Source organism: Ambystoma mexicanum, chromosome 1p (genome assembly GCF_040938575.1).
Source record: "Ambystoma mexicanum isolate Mex_15411 chromosome 1p, UKY_AmexF1_1, whole genome shotgun sequence".
Classification (NCBI taxonomy): Eukaryota; Metazoa; Chordata; class Amphibia; order Caudata; family Ambystomatidae; genus Ambystoma; species Ambystoma mexicanum.
The window spans coordinates 105,238,451-105,254,608 of record NC_090921.1 but is presented as its reverse complement, the minus strand read 5'-3'; positions in this window follow the sequence as shown (position 1 = coordinate 105,254,608).

Genomic DNA, 16,158 nt, shown 5'->3' with positions numbered 1-16,158 from the left:
AAAAGGAAGGTGGTACTTTGGTATCTTATGTCGCTGAATCCTTGAAAAACTTAACTGGCTGGGTCGAAGGTTATAAGGTTTCTACCTTCGAAGGCATGATAAATCTTGTCATGCTGGAACACATTTTTGCTTCTTCTTCCCCGGAGCTTAAGCAGCATTTGGCCGATTCGAAGGAGATAGATCCTAAGAAGCTGGCCATTGCAGCAGACTTATGGGTGTCACATCGAGTGTCCCATAAGGACAAAACTCATCCTGGTAAGCAGGAGGAAGGGAAAAAGTCCAAAGATATGGAGGGTGGGGAATCTGCTAAATCTTCTTCCCATAAGGGCCACAAAAAGAAAAACAAGGGTAAGACACAAGAGAACTCACAGGGTAGTGGAGGTTCGCCTCTGAAACAGAACTCGGGTTACAATAAGCCTCCCTACGTAAACAGACCCACTGGGGCTTGTTTTTCTTGTGGAGCAACTGACCACGTGAAGGGGGATCCCCGTTGTAAGGTTAGACCTTTGGGGGTCCACTCCACTAATCTGGCCTTCTCCTCCTACGAGGAAGAAGAGATTACAGGAGCATCCTTCTCCTCAGACTCATTTCCCAGCGGAATAGAGGCTGAGGTAGTTTTAGTGTCCCTGGGTTCCTGGGAGCCTAAAGTCGCAGAGGCGTATGCTAGGATTCCGGATAATACCAAGCACTACTTTAAAGACAGTGTGCTGATCAATGGAGTGGATACTCCAGCTCTTAGGGATAGTGGGTGCAGTCGCACTGTAGTGGATTCTACCTTGGTAGACTCAGAGGAAGTTGCCAGAGCTACTCTGATGCCCACTAAGTTGGCTGACGGCCCCCTCCGTATGTTTCCAATAATACCTGTAAATCTTACTTTAAATGGTACAGCAGTCAGGATTCCAGTGAGCATTCAGAGAATCGTCCCGGGAAAGGTCTTGTTGGGTAATGATCTCAGAGCTTTAGGGCTCGTAGGAGACACTGCCGAAAGACCCTACACACGGTCTCAAGCACGGGCAGCATTGGCCAAGTCCAATACGCCGCCCCAGCCGAAGGGGAAACCCAAGGCGAAAGGAGTCGACAAGTCAAGACGAGGGAAAGAGAATATTCCCCCGAGCTCGCCTACCACTGCGGTGGAGGAAGTTGGTCGATCGCCCGGACCTGACGAGGAGGTGGGGATGCCTGAAGTTTTCGACCCAACGATCATCCTGAACTGAAAGACTTGTTAGTTGAAGGAGGTCCTGATAGGGACGAATTCAGTAAAGGCCAACGTGAGTGCCCATCTCTGGAAGGCCTAAGGAGACAGGCCTGCTCCCAGCTTGAGGGTGAACCTCCTGGGAAGCATAGGATTTATTGGGAAGGTGGACTCCTGTATAGTGAGCCCACAGAGTCTACAGAAGGAGACCATAGGAGGTTGGTGGTTCCCCTTGCTGTTAGGCCCTTCCTCCTGCAGTTGGCGCATGAAGTTCCCCTTGCTGGTCACCTTGGTATGAAGAGGACCAAGCAAAGGTTATCCATGCACTTCTACTGGCCCAAGATGGGGGTGCAAGTAGAAAGTCACTGCAGGAGTTGTGCCTCCTGCCCGTTGTCTGGTAAGGTTGGCGCGACAATCCAAGCTCCGCTGGTACCGCTCCCAGTTGTGGGGGTACCATTTGAAAGGGTAGGGATCGACATCGCTGGTCCCTTTGACCCGCAAACATCCTCGGGCAATAGGTTTATCCTGGTGCTGGTCGACCATGCAACCAGGTATCCTGAGGCCATCCCATTGAAGACTGTAACTGCCAAGTCAGTTGCAAAAGCTTTACTCGGCATATTTACTAGGGTTGGCTTCCCTAAAGAAGTTGTGTCGGATCGTGGCAGCAACTTTATGTCGAAGTATATGCAGGCTATGTGGAAAGAATGTGGGGTCACCTACAAGTTCTCTTCTGCATACCACCCCCAGACCAATGGTCTGGTGGAACGTTTCAACAGAACGTTAAAGAGCATGATTGGGGCTCTGGAGGAGCCCCAGAGAAGAAAATGGGATCTTCTTTTACCATGCTTACTGTTTGCCTACCGAGAGGTACCACAGGAGGGTGTTGGCTTCAGCCCCTTCAAGCTTCTGTTCGGTCATCCCGTACGGGGACCCTTAGCCATCGTCAAAGAGGGATGGGAGATGCCCACTCCCCCTGTTACTACCAATGTAGTTGATTATGTGCTAGGGCTCAGAAAACGGATGGTACTTCTGATGGGCTTGGCTAGTGATAAATTGAAGGCAGGGCAAGCGCTGGTGAAACATTGGTACGACCAGAAAGCTTCCCTCATCAACTTTACACCTGGTCAGCAAGTCCTGATCATGAATCCTATAAGGCCTCGAGCTTTACAGGACAAATGGTCAGGCCCTTACACAGTGGTGGATCCCCTGGGTGAGGTTAACTATTTAGTGGACCTTGGAAGGCCTGGACAGGCTCCAAAAGTGTTCCACGTGAATAGGCTGAAGGCTTTCGTCCCAAGAGTCGAAATCGCAGCACTGCTACTGGCGTCAGACGTTGAGGAAGAGGAGTCAGAACCTCTCCCCGACCTGTTCCAAAGCGGTCCTTCAGACAGCTCCATTGAGGGTGTCCGAGTGGCCCCTCACCTGACTTCTGATCAGCAGGCTGAGGTGAAAAGTTTGCTTAGGCAGTTTTCCCCCCTGTTTTCACAGTCCCCTGGTTTGACAACTTGGTGCAAACATAACATTGACACAGGAGACAGTGTACCTACCAAAAGTAGGGGATACAGGATGTCAGATAAAGTACGGTCTTATATTAAGACCGAGGTCAACAAGATGTTAGACCTTGGGGGGATTGAACCCTCCAGTAGTCCTTGGTCCAGCCCAGTGGTGTTGGTTCCAAAAGCAGGCACTTCTGAATTGAGGTTCTGCGTGGATTACAGGGCTCTGAATGCTGTCACCAAGACAGATGCCCACCCCTTGCCTCGAACAGATGAGCTGGTGGATACTTTGGGTGCCTCCAAGTACCTCAGCACGTTTGACCTCACTGCTGGCTATTGGCAAATAGCTTTAGCAGAACATGCCAAGGAGAAGACAGCATTTTCTACTCCAGACGGCCTTTACCAATTCGGGGTAATGCCGTTCGGGTTGAAGAATGCACCTGCCACTTTCCAGAGGCTTGTGAATCATGTGTTGAATGGGTTGGACGAATTCTGTCTTGCATATCTGGACGATATAGCAGTTTTCAGTGCCACCTGGGAAGACCATGTGAAACACCTCGGGATTGTGCTCCAGGCTCTTCAGAAAGCCCACTTGACCATAAAGGCTAGTAAATGCCAGATTGGACAAGGTTCAGTGGTTTACCTTGGACATGAAGTAGGTGGAGGGAGGATACAGCCTCTACCCAGTAAAGTACAAGCAGTACAAGACTGGCCTACCCCCACTACGCAAACCCAAGTGAGAGCCTTCTTAGGACTCACGGGGTATTACCGCAATTTTGTGGCAGACTATGGCACCATAGCTGCTCCTCTGACTGCCCTCACAACTCCGAAGAAACCCAAGAAGGTAACTTGGACCGACGAGTGTGAGAAGGCCTTCAATGGCTTAAAAGACTCCTTGTGCCAGGCCCCTGTCCTAAGGGCCCCTGATTATCAAAGACCTTTTATCGTGCAGACGGATGTCTCTGACACTGGGATAGGAGCTGTACTATCACAAGTAGATGAGAAGGGTAAGGAACACCCTATCGGTTTTATTAGTCGCCAGCTTAAGGACAGAGAGCTCAGATGGTCCACGGTAGAGAAAGAATGTTTCTCTGTTGTGTGGGCCCTAAGGAAGCTGAGGCCCTACCTCTATGGGACCCACTTCACTGTGCAGACTGACCATAAGCCGTTAAAGTGGCTAATGAACATGAAGGGGGAGAATCCAAAGTTGCTTAGGTGGTCCATAAGTCTACAAGGCTTCGACTTCACTATTGAGCATAGGCCAGGTGTCCAACATAGCAATGCTGATGGGTTGTCCAGAATGTTTAACCGACCTGAACAAGAGACTCATCCAGGGGTGGATTAGTTCCCCCTGTCCATAGTCTGGGAGGGGCGAGTGTTAGGAAAGATTTCATAATTGTAGGTAATTTTCCTTCCATGTGGCAACCCCTAAACTTTTTGCTGTTGTTTTTCACCTTGTTCTTGACTTTGCCAGAGAAGTGCAGCCTTCTGCCGCACTCCTCTGGGCTTCCGCTCCTTTCTTACGGGGAAACTGACATGCCCTTAAGACAGTCAGTACCGGGGAACGCTGTTTCCCGTAGTTTCCTTTATCATGTTGCGGCTTTCGCGCAACATGACACAAGAGGGCACTGTAAGCTAAGTTACAGCTCTCTTGGGTCTCTAGCCTTCTACGGGCCCTAGATACTCTTTTAGGATGGTATTTGATCGGTGCAAGTCATTCAGGGACTGGAATGGTGGCAGCGATTGTTTTGTTTATTTTGAGCTCCTTTTGGCGTTCTGAGCACATTTTTCGCACTGAACCCAAAATGGTGGCCTGGCTCCCAAAATGGCCAGACCACGAGGCTCCTTTGTCCGGTTCACTGACCGTCTTGCTCCCTTCACCTTCCCCAGGTCGGGCGACCCGGGGCCTTCCTTATTTTGGCATGTACTTTCCCGCGAAACCTGGTTGCTTTCGCAGGCTTCTACATGTCGTTTGTGTGCCTCCAGGGTGTGGGCTGGGATGTCTGGTCCCAATACACATCCTGGGTGCCAGAGAGTCTAGGGTGGTGTGAATGCCTGGGACCACCGTGGTCCGTGATTGGTCCACGTATGGTGTGTGTGTTGATGAGCGGATCTCCCATTGGCTCCCCTCCGTTTTGGCGCAAAGGGAACCATGGATAAGAGGAGGCTGGAAACACCACTACCATGTCGATCTCCTGAGTTCTCACGAACGAAGGAATACAGGAGCCAAGTATCCTGCAACCACGAGGCTGGACCGAGGAATCGCTGGTGACCCGCTGAAGGACTCCTCCTTTGCACTGCTGTCGTCCTGTGAAACCCTTTCCTCCTTTGATCGAACCAGAAGGCCTGTACTGGTGCTTCGACCTTTGGAATAGCAGGAACAGCTATTCCCGGCGACTTCATCATCTCCTGCCAAGTAAGCCTTCGGAAGTGTCTCTGGGCCATCCAGTTGACTGACCAGCTTACAAGGGAGTCCTGCTCTGTAACCGCCGCCAGGTTGTGTTGTATCTCGAGTCCTTGTCACTCTCCCACGCTCCGTGCACTTGGCGTTCCCAGGTCTGATGGGAGGAGTCTACATTTGGCTCAGATACACACGGCCGCTCCGTTGTCCTGCTGCGGCAACAAACTGTGCAGGTTTCTTCGATTGGGACGTCTTTTTGCTCTACACGACGACGAGGCATTCCCGACTCTTCTGAACCTGCCAGCTGCTGAAACTAACGTGGAGAAGCCTGGGTCTGCTTGCTTGGGGGACCGGTGAGTAGTATAGCTAGGATCTGGTCGCCCTCCTGCAGTAGCCCATTGCTTTTCCCCGCTGTGTAAAAACAGCACCCTTTTGTCCGTACTCGCGCTCTGCTTCTACTCGCTGTGGAGGCTGCGCTTGAGTCGCGGAGCCTGTTCTTCTTCTTTGTGCACTATACTGAACTGCCTGACTTCCTCCGAAGAGCTTCTCCTTTTGCCCGTTGGCACCGACGTGTTCAGGTACTTTGAGCACAAGGCTCCACTCTTCGCAGGGCTCGGACTTCCATCTAGTTAGGTGCCTCTGAAGGCGAACTGAGTCTAAAGCATTATCGCACTGCCTGTTTTCCTTTCCTTTCAGGTGGATTACACATTTCGTGCTTATAACGCTTGCGACTGTCATATTTGTATATATATTGTGTTGATATGGTATGTGTTGGTTTAATATTGTGATATTGTGATTTTCTCGCTACGGTCATTATTTTAAAGGCCTTAAAATAAATGTGTATCTATTTTTGATATAACAACTCTTTGGAGTAGTTTGTAAGCGCTCTTGCTTTGTGTGCTCACTGCGGGCTTTCAGTCACCCTCACCCCTCTTGAGACCTAGTCTTGACCGCCGCGATCGCTACCTTGATTGGTCTGGCTCGTCCAGAGGTTACCCTGTTCCAAGTAATTAGGTTGGCCTTCTGAACTTCTGCGCCACCAGGACAGAGTTCAGAAATCCGTCTTAACAACTACTGATAGAGGCGTGCCCGCTGATTGCAGGTGCTCTGCCTAAGGAGTCCTTATGACTACTGATATTGGTGACTAATGATATAGGAGTGCCACAGATTGCAGGTGCTCGGCCTCAGGAGTCCTTGTGCATACTGATATAGGTGTGCTCGCAGATTGCAGGTGCTCTGCCTCTGGAGTCCTTATGACTACTGGTATAGGCAACTACTGATATAGGCGTGCTTGCAGATTTCAGGTGCTCTGCCTCAGGAGATCTTATGACTACTGATGAAGGCGTGCCCGCAGATTGCAGGTGCTCTCCATCTGGAGTCCTTATGACTACTGATATAGGCGACTACTGATATAGGCGTTGTTAGGGAGAATTCTCTGTTTAGGCTGAATTTCCTAACCTAGTGGGTCCCCCAGCAGCTTTGCTGGATTTCTGGAGTTTGTTTTTTTCTCCTGCCAAGAGTATGACTCTTTTCCTCCCACTCTTGGACATGATTTATGGTGTTCCTTTGACTGTTAATGTGTTTTATGGGCTATGGAGTCCTTTACTCCATAGGGTCTCATGTGTTTTTACTATGTGTGTTACACTCACCCTCCGTGCAGTGACACAGGGGTGACATAGTGACACCCCACCATAGACTCCATACCCTGGGACTGACTACTGTCTCCCAGGGCATGTAAAGTCACCATTGGCTTTACCAGTCCCAAATTATGAACAGAAACCAGTACAAACCATCATATTGTGGACGTACTGGTCAGGGCAATTCGATTGCCCCGGGGTCTGTTAGTCACGGGGGCACGTCTCTGTCCCCCCTGATCGAGTTTTGGCTGGTGGCAGTGGATACTACTTTTTATATTCGACCGCAAATATATCCCTATGGGATTTTCCCATTGTTCGAGGCTACCAACTTTAATTATTTAATTCTCATAGCCTCGAACATACCACTGGTTTATTTATTTAATATTAATTCACCGGTTGGTATTTTTTGCCAGAACTCGATTCTAAATGGCGTTTGTGTTCTCTTCTGTGACTCCAACCCAAGTCGAGCCCTTTGTTCCACTTTTCAGCGGGCTTCTACATAGAAGCCTCCAAAAGTGGTGCCACTCTGTCTGGCTACCACAAGGGGTGTGGGAGGGGGTTTAGGCACCCTGGACTGAGTTACCTTGGTAACTCAAGTCACACTCTTGTGTGATTGGCCCAAGTGGTGAGCCGGCCGGCTCACCACTTAGCATGTTTCATTGACAGCTAGGCTGAGTGAATGGGGGTGTGCTGCATAAAAGCAGGGCTTTTAGGACTGGAACTTCAGAAGTCGCCACAGGACCTGAGAATCCGACAAGGGAGAAGCTGAGCCGACCGGCTACGACGACACCACCGGTGGAGCCCTGCGGAACCGACTCACCACTTCCCGACGACAGAGAAGATCTCCCGGCTGGAGAGGCTTCTTCCTCTGACTGGTGGGCACAACCAGTTTACCTTCTTTTCCTCGCATCCCAGGACGTCTTGTGGTCGAATTGCCCGTGCCAAGCACCCCGGCAACCGGATCGCCACTTACCACTGGACCGCGAATAAAAGGACCGCTCCTTTTTGACCTGAGAACTCTGTGGCTGGTTTCTTCCCTGGCAGTGAAACGGACTCCTGTCTTCCTCCCCGATGAGATCCTCTCTTCCCCCAGACGAAGCACCGACTTGCATCCGCTGCCAGGAACAACTGCCCCTCCTGGAGTATTCTCACCACTTTAAGGTACCCTGTCCGCCAGGCCACCCTTTCTAAAGATTGCTACAAGGTAATAATAATCCCTTAACCTTCTGGACTGGGCTGGCCGCCTTGACCATCTAACTGGTCCCTTTCTTTTGGTCCAACTCTTTCTGAACCTTTTCGAGACTTATGTGCACTTCAACCGTGTGACCTTGGACACATTTCGTTCTGATCCTCTTAAAGTGGATCCGGCCTTCTGAACTCTAACTTCACAGTTTTACTTTGCCTTCTTCTCTTGTTGTGTTCTTTTGAAAGTGTTGGGATCTGTTTCAAATTATACTCTGCCTTTCTCTCCCTTTTAAAACAAATTATTAGAGTGCCATCTGCGTTAAGCGCTCACCGCTGTCTGAAAATAAGTGGGGCTTTTACTTTAGACTTGTCTAAATATTCTTTTAAGGGAGTGTATATCTTTTAGTGACCGTGTTTGTGAACTGCTTAAATATTAGTGCCTGTGTGTTTTACTAGATGTGGTTTTAAATAAATAATTATATCTCTTTTACACCAAGCTCTGGTCAGTGTTTGCTTGTTCTACTGTGTTCTTTTGACCTACTGTGAATATTCTGTATACTGCCTAACTCTTCTTGAGGGAAGTCTGACTGCTCAGCCACAGCTACCAAGTGAATCTGTGTGGTACAGACTGCTACCAAGTGGGTTTACTGCCAAACACCTGTAGTCATAAATCTTTTGCAGTGGTCCCAGAGGGAACTGCACAGGTTTCTGCCTAACAGGCGTGCCCGCAGATTGCATGAGATCTGCCTCAGGAGTCCTTATGACTACTGATATAGGCGACTACTGATATAGGCGTGCCCGCAGATTGCAGGTGCTCGGTCTCAGGAGTCCTTATGACTACTGATAAAGGCTTGTCCGCAGATTGCAGTTGCTCTGCCTCAGGAGACTTTATGACTACTGATATATGCTGGCCCGCAGATAGCAGGTGCTCTGCCTCAGGAGTCCTTATGAATACTAATATAGATGACTACTGATATAGGCATGCCGGCAGATTGCATGTACTCTGCCTCAGGAGTCCTTATGACTACTGATATACCCGTGCCCGCAGATTGCAAGTGCTCTGCCTCAGGAGTCCTTATGACTACTGATATACCCGTGCCCGCAGATTGCAAGTGCTCTGCCTCAGGAATCCTTATGACCACTGATATAGGCATGCCCGCAGATTGCAGGTGCTCTACCTCATGAGTCCCTATGACTACAGATATAGGCGACTACTGATTTAGGCGTGCCCGCAGATTGCAGGTGCTTGACCTCAGGAGTCCTTATGACTACTGATATAGGCGGGCGCGCAGATTGCAGGTGCTATGCCTCTGGAGTCTTTATGACTACTGATATAGGTGTGCCCGCAGATTGCAGGTGCTCTGACTCAGGAGTCCTCATGAATACTGATATAGGCATGCCGGCGGATTGCATGTGCTCTGCCTCAGGGGTCCTTATGACTACTGGTATAGGCATGCCCGTGGATTGCATGTGCTCTGCCTCAGGGCTCCTTATGACTACTGATATGGGCGTTGCCACAGATTGCAGGTGCTCTGCCTCAGGAGTCCTTATGACTACAGATAAAGGCGACTACTGAAATAGGCGTGTCCGCAGATTGCAGATCCTCGGCCTCAGGAGTCTTTATGACTACTGATATAGGTGACTACTGATATAGTCGGGCATGCGGATTGCAGGTGCTCTGCCTCAGGAGTCCTTATGACTACTGATATGGGCGTTGCCACAGATTGCAGGTGCTCTGCCTCAGGAGTCCTTATGACTACTGATAAAGGCGACTACTGAAATAGGCGTGCACACAGATTGCAGGTGCTCTGCCTCAGGTGCCCTTATGACTACTGATATAGGTGACTACTGATATAGTCGGGCATGCAGATTGCAGGTGCTCTGTCTCAGGAGTCCTTATGACTACTAATATGGGCAACTACTCATATAGGTGTGCCCACAGATTGTATGTGCTCGGCCTCAGGAGTCCTTGTGACTACTGATATAGGCGGGCACGCAGATTGCAGGTGCTATGCCTCTGGAGTCCTTATGACTACTGATATAGGTGTACCCGCAGATTGCAGGTGCTCTGCCTCAGGAGTCCTTATGAATACTGATATAGGCATGCCCGCGGATTGCATGTGCTCTGCTAAGGAGTCTTTATGACTACTGATATAGGCGTGCCCGCAGATTGCATCTGCTCTGCCTAAGGAGTGCTTATGACTACTGATATAGGTGACTACTGAGAAAGGGATGCCTGCAGATCGCAGGTGCTCTGCCTCAGGAGTCCTTATGACTACTGATATAGGCATGTCCGCAGATTGCAGGTGCTCTGCCTCAGGAGTCCTTATGACTACTGGTACAGGCGGGCCCGTAGATTGCAGGTGCTCTGCCTCAGGAGTCCTTATGACTACTGCTATATGCGTGCCCACAGATTGCAGGTGCTCTGCCTTAGGAGTCTTTATGACTACTGATATAGGCGGGCCCGCAGTTTGCAGGTGCTCTGCCTCAGGAGTGCTTATGAAAACTGATGTAGGCGTGCCCGCAGATTGCATGTGCTCTGCCTCAGGGGTCCTTATGACTACTGATATAGGTGACTACTGATAAAGGTGTGCCCGCAGATTGCATATGCTCCGCCTCAGGAGTCCTTATGACTACTGATGTAGGCATGCCCGCAGATTGCAGGTGCTCTGCATCAGGAGTCCTTATGAATACTGATATAGGCAACTACTGATATAGGCGTGCACACAGATTGCATGTGCTCTGCCTCAGGAGTCCTTATGACTAGTGATATAGGTGACTACTGATATAGGCATGCCCGCAGATTGCATGTGCTCTGCCTCAGGAGCCCTTATGACTACTGATGTAGGCATGCCAGCAGATTGCAGGTGCTATGCATCAGGAGTCCTTATGACTACTGATATAGGCAACTTCTGATATAGGTGTACCCGCAGATTGCATGTGCTCTGCTTCAGCAGTCCTTATGACTACTGATATGGGCGTTGCCACAGATTGCAGGTGCTCTGCCTCAGGAGTCCTTATGACTACTGATAAAGGCGACTACTGAAATAGGCGTGTCCGCAGATTGCAGATCCTCGGCTTCAGGAGTCCTTATGACTACTGATATAGGTGACTACTGATTTGGTGTGCCTGCAGATTGGCAGATTGGAGGTGGTCGGCCTTAGGAGTCCTTATGCTCGGTTTCAGGAGTCCTTATGACTACTGTTATAGGCGGGCCCGCAGATTGCTGGTGCTCTGCCTCTGGAGTCCTTATGAATACTGATATAGGCGTGCCCGCAGATTGCAGGTGCTCTGCCTCAGGTGCCCTTATGATTACTGATATAGGCGACTACTGATATAGGCGGGCATGCAGATTGCAGGTTCTCTGCCTCAGGAGTCCTTATGACTACTAATATGGGCAACTACTCACATAGGTGTTCCCACAGATTGCATGTGCTCGGCCTCTGGAGTCCTTATGACTACTGATAAAGACTTGCCCACAGATTGCAGTTGCTCTGCCTCAGGAGACTTTATGACTACTGATATAGGCTGGCACGCAGATAGCAGATGTTCTGCCTCAGGAGTCCTTATGAATACTAATATAGGCGACTACTGATATAGGCATGCCCGCAGATTGCATGTGCTCTGCCTCAGGAGTACTTAGGACTATGGATATAGGCGACTACTGATATAGGCGTGCCCACACATTGCATGTGTTCTACCTCAGGGGTCCTTATGACTACTGATATAGGCGTGCCCACAGATTGCATGTGCTCTGCCTAAGGAGTCCATATGACTACTGATATAGGCGACTACTGATATAGGCGTGCCCGCAGATTGCAGGTGCTCGGCCTCAGGATTCTTTATGACTACTGATATAGGCTGGCGCGCAGATTGCAGGTGCAATGCCTCTGGAGTCCTTATGACTACTGATATAGGTGTGCCCGCAGATTGCATGTGCTCTGCCTCAGGGCTCCTTATGACTACTGATATAGGCATGCCCGCAGATTGCATGTGCTCTGCCTAAGGAGTCTTTATGACTACTGATATAGGCGTGCCCGCAGATTGCATCTGCTCTGCCTAAGGAGTGCTTATGACTACTGATATAGGTGACTACTGACAAAGGGATGCCTGCAGATCGCAGGTGCTCTGCCTCAGGAGTCCTTATGACTACTGATATAGGCATGTCCGCAGATTGCAGGTGCTCTGCCTCAGGAGTCCTTATGACTACTGGTACAGGCGGGCCCGTAGATTGCAGGTGCTCTGCCTCAGGAGTCCTTATGACTACTGCTATTGGCGTGCCCACAGATTGCAGGTGCTCTGCCTTAGGAGTCTTTATGACTACTGATATAGGCGGGCCCGCAGATTGCAGGTGCTCTACCTCAGGAGTGCTTATGAAAACTGATGTAGGCGTGCCCGCAGATTGCATGTGCTCTGCTTCAGGGGTCCTTATGACTACTGATATAGGTGACTACTGATAAAGGTGTGCCCGCAGATTGCATGTGCTCTGCCTCAGGAGCCCTTATGACTACTGATATAGGCATGCCCGCAGATTGCAGGTGCTATGCATCAGGAGTCCTTATGACTACTGATATAGGCAACTTCTGATATAGGTGTACCCACAGATTGCATGTGTTCTGTCTCAGGAGTCCATATGACTAGTGGTATAGGCAACTACTGATATAGGCGCGCCCGCAGATTGCATGTGCTCTGCCTAAGGAGTCCTTATGACTACTGATATAGGCGACTAATGATATAGGCATGCCCATAGATTGCAGGTGCTCTGCCTCAGGAGTCCTTATGACTACAGATATAGGCGACTACTGATATAGGCGACCCTGCAGATTGCATGTGCTCTGCCAAAGGAGTCCTTATGACTCCTGATATAGGCGACTTCTGATATAGGCGTGCCCACAGATTGCATGTGCTCTGCCTCAGGAGTCCTTATGACTACTGATATGGGCGTGGCCCCAGATTGCAGGTGCTCTGCCTTAGGAGACGTTATGACTACTGATATAGGCGACTACTGATATAGGCGTGCCCACAGATTGCATGTGCTCTGCCTCAGGAGTCCTTATGACTACTGATATGGGCGTGGCCCCAGATTGCATGTGCTCTGCCTCAGGAGCCCTTATGACTACTGATATAGGCATGCCTGCAGATTGCATGTGCTCTGCCAAAGGAGTCCTTATGACTACTGATATAGGCAACTTCTGATATAGGTGTACCCACAGATTGCATGTGTTCTGTCTCAGGAGTCCATATGACTAGTGGTATAGGCGACTACTGAAATAGGCGTGCCCGCAGATTGCAGATACTCGGCCTCAGGAGTCCTTATGACTACTGATATAGGTGACTACTGATATAGGCATGCCCATAGATTGCATGTGCTCTGCCTCAGGAGTACTTAGGACTACGGATATCAGCGACTACTGATATAGGCGTGGCGACAGATTGCATGTGTTCTACCTCGGGAGTCCTTAGGACTTCTGATATAGGCAACTTCTGATATAGGCGTGTCCACAGATTGCATGTGCTCTGCCTCAGGAGTCTGTATGACTACTGATATAGGAGACTACTGATATAGGAGACTACTGATATAGGTGTACCCACAGATTGCAGGTGCTCTGCCTAATGAGTCCTTATGACTACTGATATAGGTGACTACTGACATAGGCATGCCCGCAGATTAATGTGCTCTGCCTTAGGAGTCCTTATGACTACTGATATAGGCGTGACCGCAGATTGCAGGTGCTCTGCATCAGGAGTCCTTATGAGTACTGATATAGATGACTACTGATTTAGGCATGCCGCAGATTGCAGGTGCTCTGCCTCAGGAGTCCTTATAATTGCTGATGTAGGTGACTACTGATATAGGCGTTACCCCAGATTGCAGGTGCTTGGCCTCAGGAGTCCTTATGACTACTGGTATAGGCGACTACTGATATAGGCGTGCCCACAGATTGCAGGTGCTCGGCCTAAGGAGTCCTTATGACTACTGATATAGGCGTGCCCGCAGATTGCAGGTGCTCTGCCTAAGGAGTCCTTATGACTACTGATATAGGCACTACTGATATAGGCATGCACGCAGATTGCAGGGGCTCTCCCTCAGGAGTTCTTCTGACTACTGATATAGGTGACAACTGATATAGGTGACTACTGTTATAGGCGTGCCCGCAGATTGCAGGTGCTCTGCCTCAGGGGTCCTTATGACTACTGATATAGGCGACTACTAATATAGGTGTGCCCACAGATTGCAGGTGCCCTGCCTCAGGGGTCATTATGACTACTGATATAGGCGACTACTGATATAGGCGTGCCCTGCAGCTTGCATGTGCTGTGCCTAAGGAGGTGCTCTGCCTCAGGGGTCCTTATGACTACTGATATAGGCGTGCCCGCAGATTGCAGATGCTCTGCCTAAGGAGTCCTTATGACTACTGATATAGGCGACTACTGATATAGGCATGCCCACAGATTGCATGTGCTCTGCCTCAGGAGTCCTTCTGACTACTGATATAGGTGACTGCTGATATAGGTGACCACTGATATAGGCGTGCCTGCAGATTGCAGGTGCTCTGCCTCAGAGGTCCTTATGACTACTGATATAGGTGACTGCTGATATAGGTGACCACTGATATAGGTGTGCCTGCAGATTGCAGGTGCTCTGCCTCAGAGGTCCTTATGACTACTGATATAGGCGACTACTGATATAGGCGTGTCCGCAGATTGCAGGTGCTCTGCCTCAGGGGTCCTTATGACTACTGATATAGGCGACTACTGATATAGGCGTGTCCGCAGATTGCAGGTGCTCTGCCTCAGAGGTCCTTATGACTACTGATATAGGCGACTACTGATATAGGCGTGTCCGCAGATTGCAGGTGCTCTGCCTCAGGGGTCCTTATGACTACTGATATAGGCGACTACTGATATAGGCAGGCCTGCAGATTGCATGTGCTCTGCCTAAGGAATCTTTATGACTACTGATATAGACTTGCCCACAAATTGCAGGTGCTCTGCATCAGGATTCCTTATGACTACTGATATAGGCGTGCCCGCAGATTGCAGGAGTCTTTCATGGCTGCCTATCATAATGAGATAAGGGAGAAAATAAATGTGAAAGAAAGTGGGGAGAACCTAAACCTAAGACAAACTGACACGTATCAGACTTGCTTAATGCAGGGGTCCCCAATCTTTGGGTCTCCAGATTTTTTGGACATCTTCCATCAGCTCTGGCAAGCATATTCAATAGTGACAGATCGTACGATCATAGCCTAAAGCACCTGGAGAACTGCAGGTTATAGACCCCTGTCCCTAGAGGTTATTGGCTAGCGAGAAAAAGAGTCAAATGGCAACGTTGTAAAGAGAGAATTCAAGATGCACACAACGAAACATTGGAATCCTCTACATAGCAAAGGAACATACACACCTAGAATAAATGAAATGCAAAGCTTCCCCATCCCAAAACACAAGACTAATTTATTAATTTTAAAAAACTGAGATGATTCATGCAACACTTCCATGTGCCCACTGCCCAGCAACAGTGATGAAGGAACATGTGACCCATGTCCAGCAACAGCAATGAAGGAAAATGTGCCCCTGCCCCGTGACAGTGATGAAGCAACATGTGCCCCATGCCCTGCAATGAAGTAACATGTGACCCCTGCCCAGCGACAGTGATGAAGGAATATGTGCCTCCTGCCCAGCAACAGTGATGAAGGAACATGTGCCCCCTGCCCAGCAACAGTGATGAAGGAACATGTGCCCCCCTTCCCAGTGACAGTGCAGGAGGAACATGTGCCTCCTGCCCAGTGACAGTAATGAAGGAACATGTGTCGACTGCCCAGCAACAGTTATAAAGGAACATGTGCCCCCCGTCCAGCGACAGTGGTGAAGGAACATGTGCCCCCGGTCCAGTGACAGTGATGAAGGAACATGTGCCCCCCTGCCCAGTGACAGTGATTAAGGAATATGTGCCCCCCCTGCCCAGTGACAGTGATGAATGAACATGTGCCCCCACTGCCCAGCGATAGTGCAGGAGGAACATGTGCCTCCTGCCCAGCAACAGTAATTACGGAGCATGTGCCCCTGCCAATGTCAGTGATGAAGGAACATGTGCCCCATACCCAGCAATGAAGGCACATGTGCCCCCTGCCCAGTGACATTATAAAGGAACATGTACCCCCCTGCCCAGCGACAGTGGTGAAGGAACATGTTCCCACTGCCCAGCGACAGTGATGAAGGAACATTTGCCCCATGCCCAGCGACAGT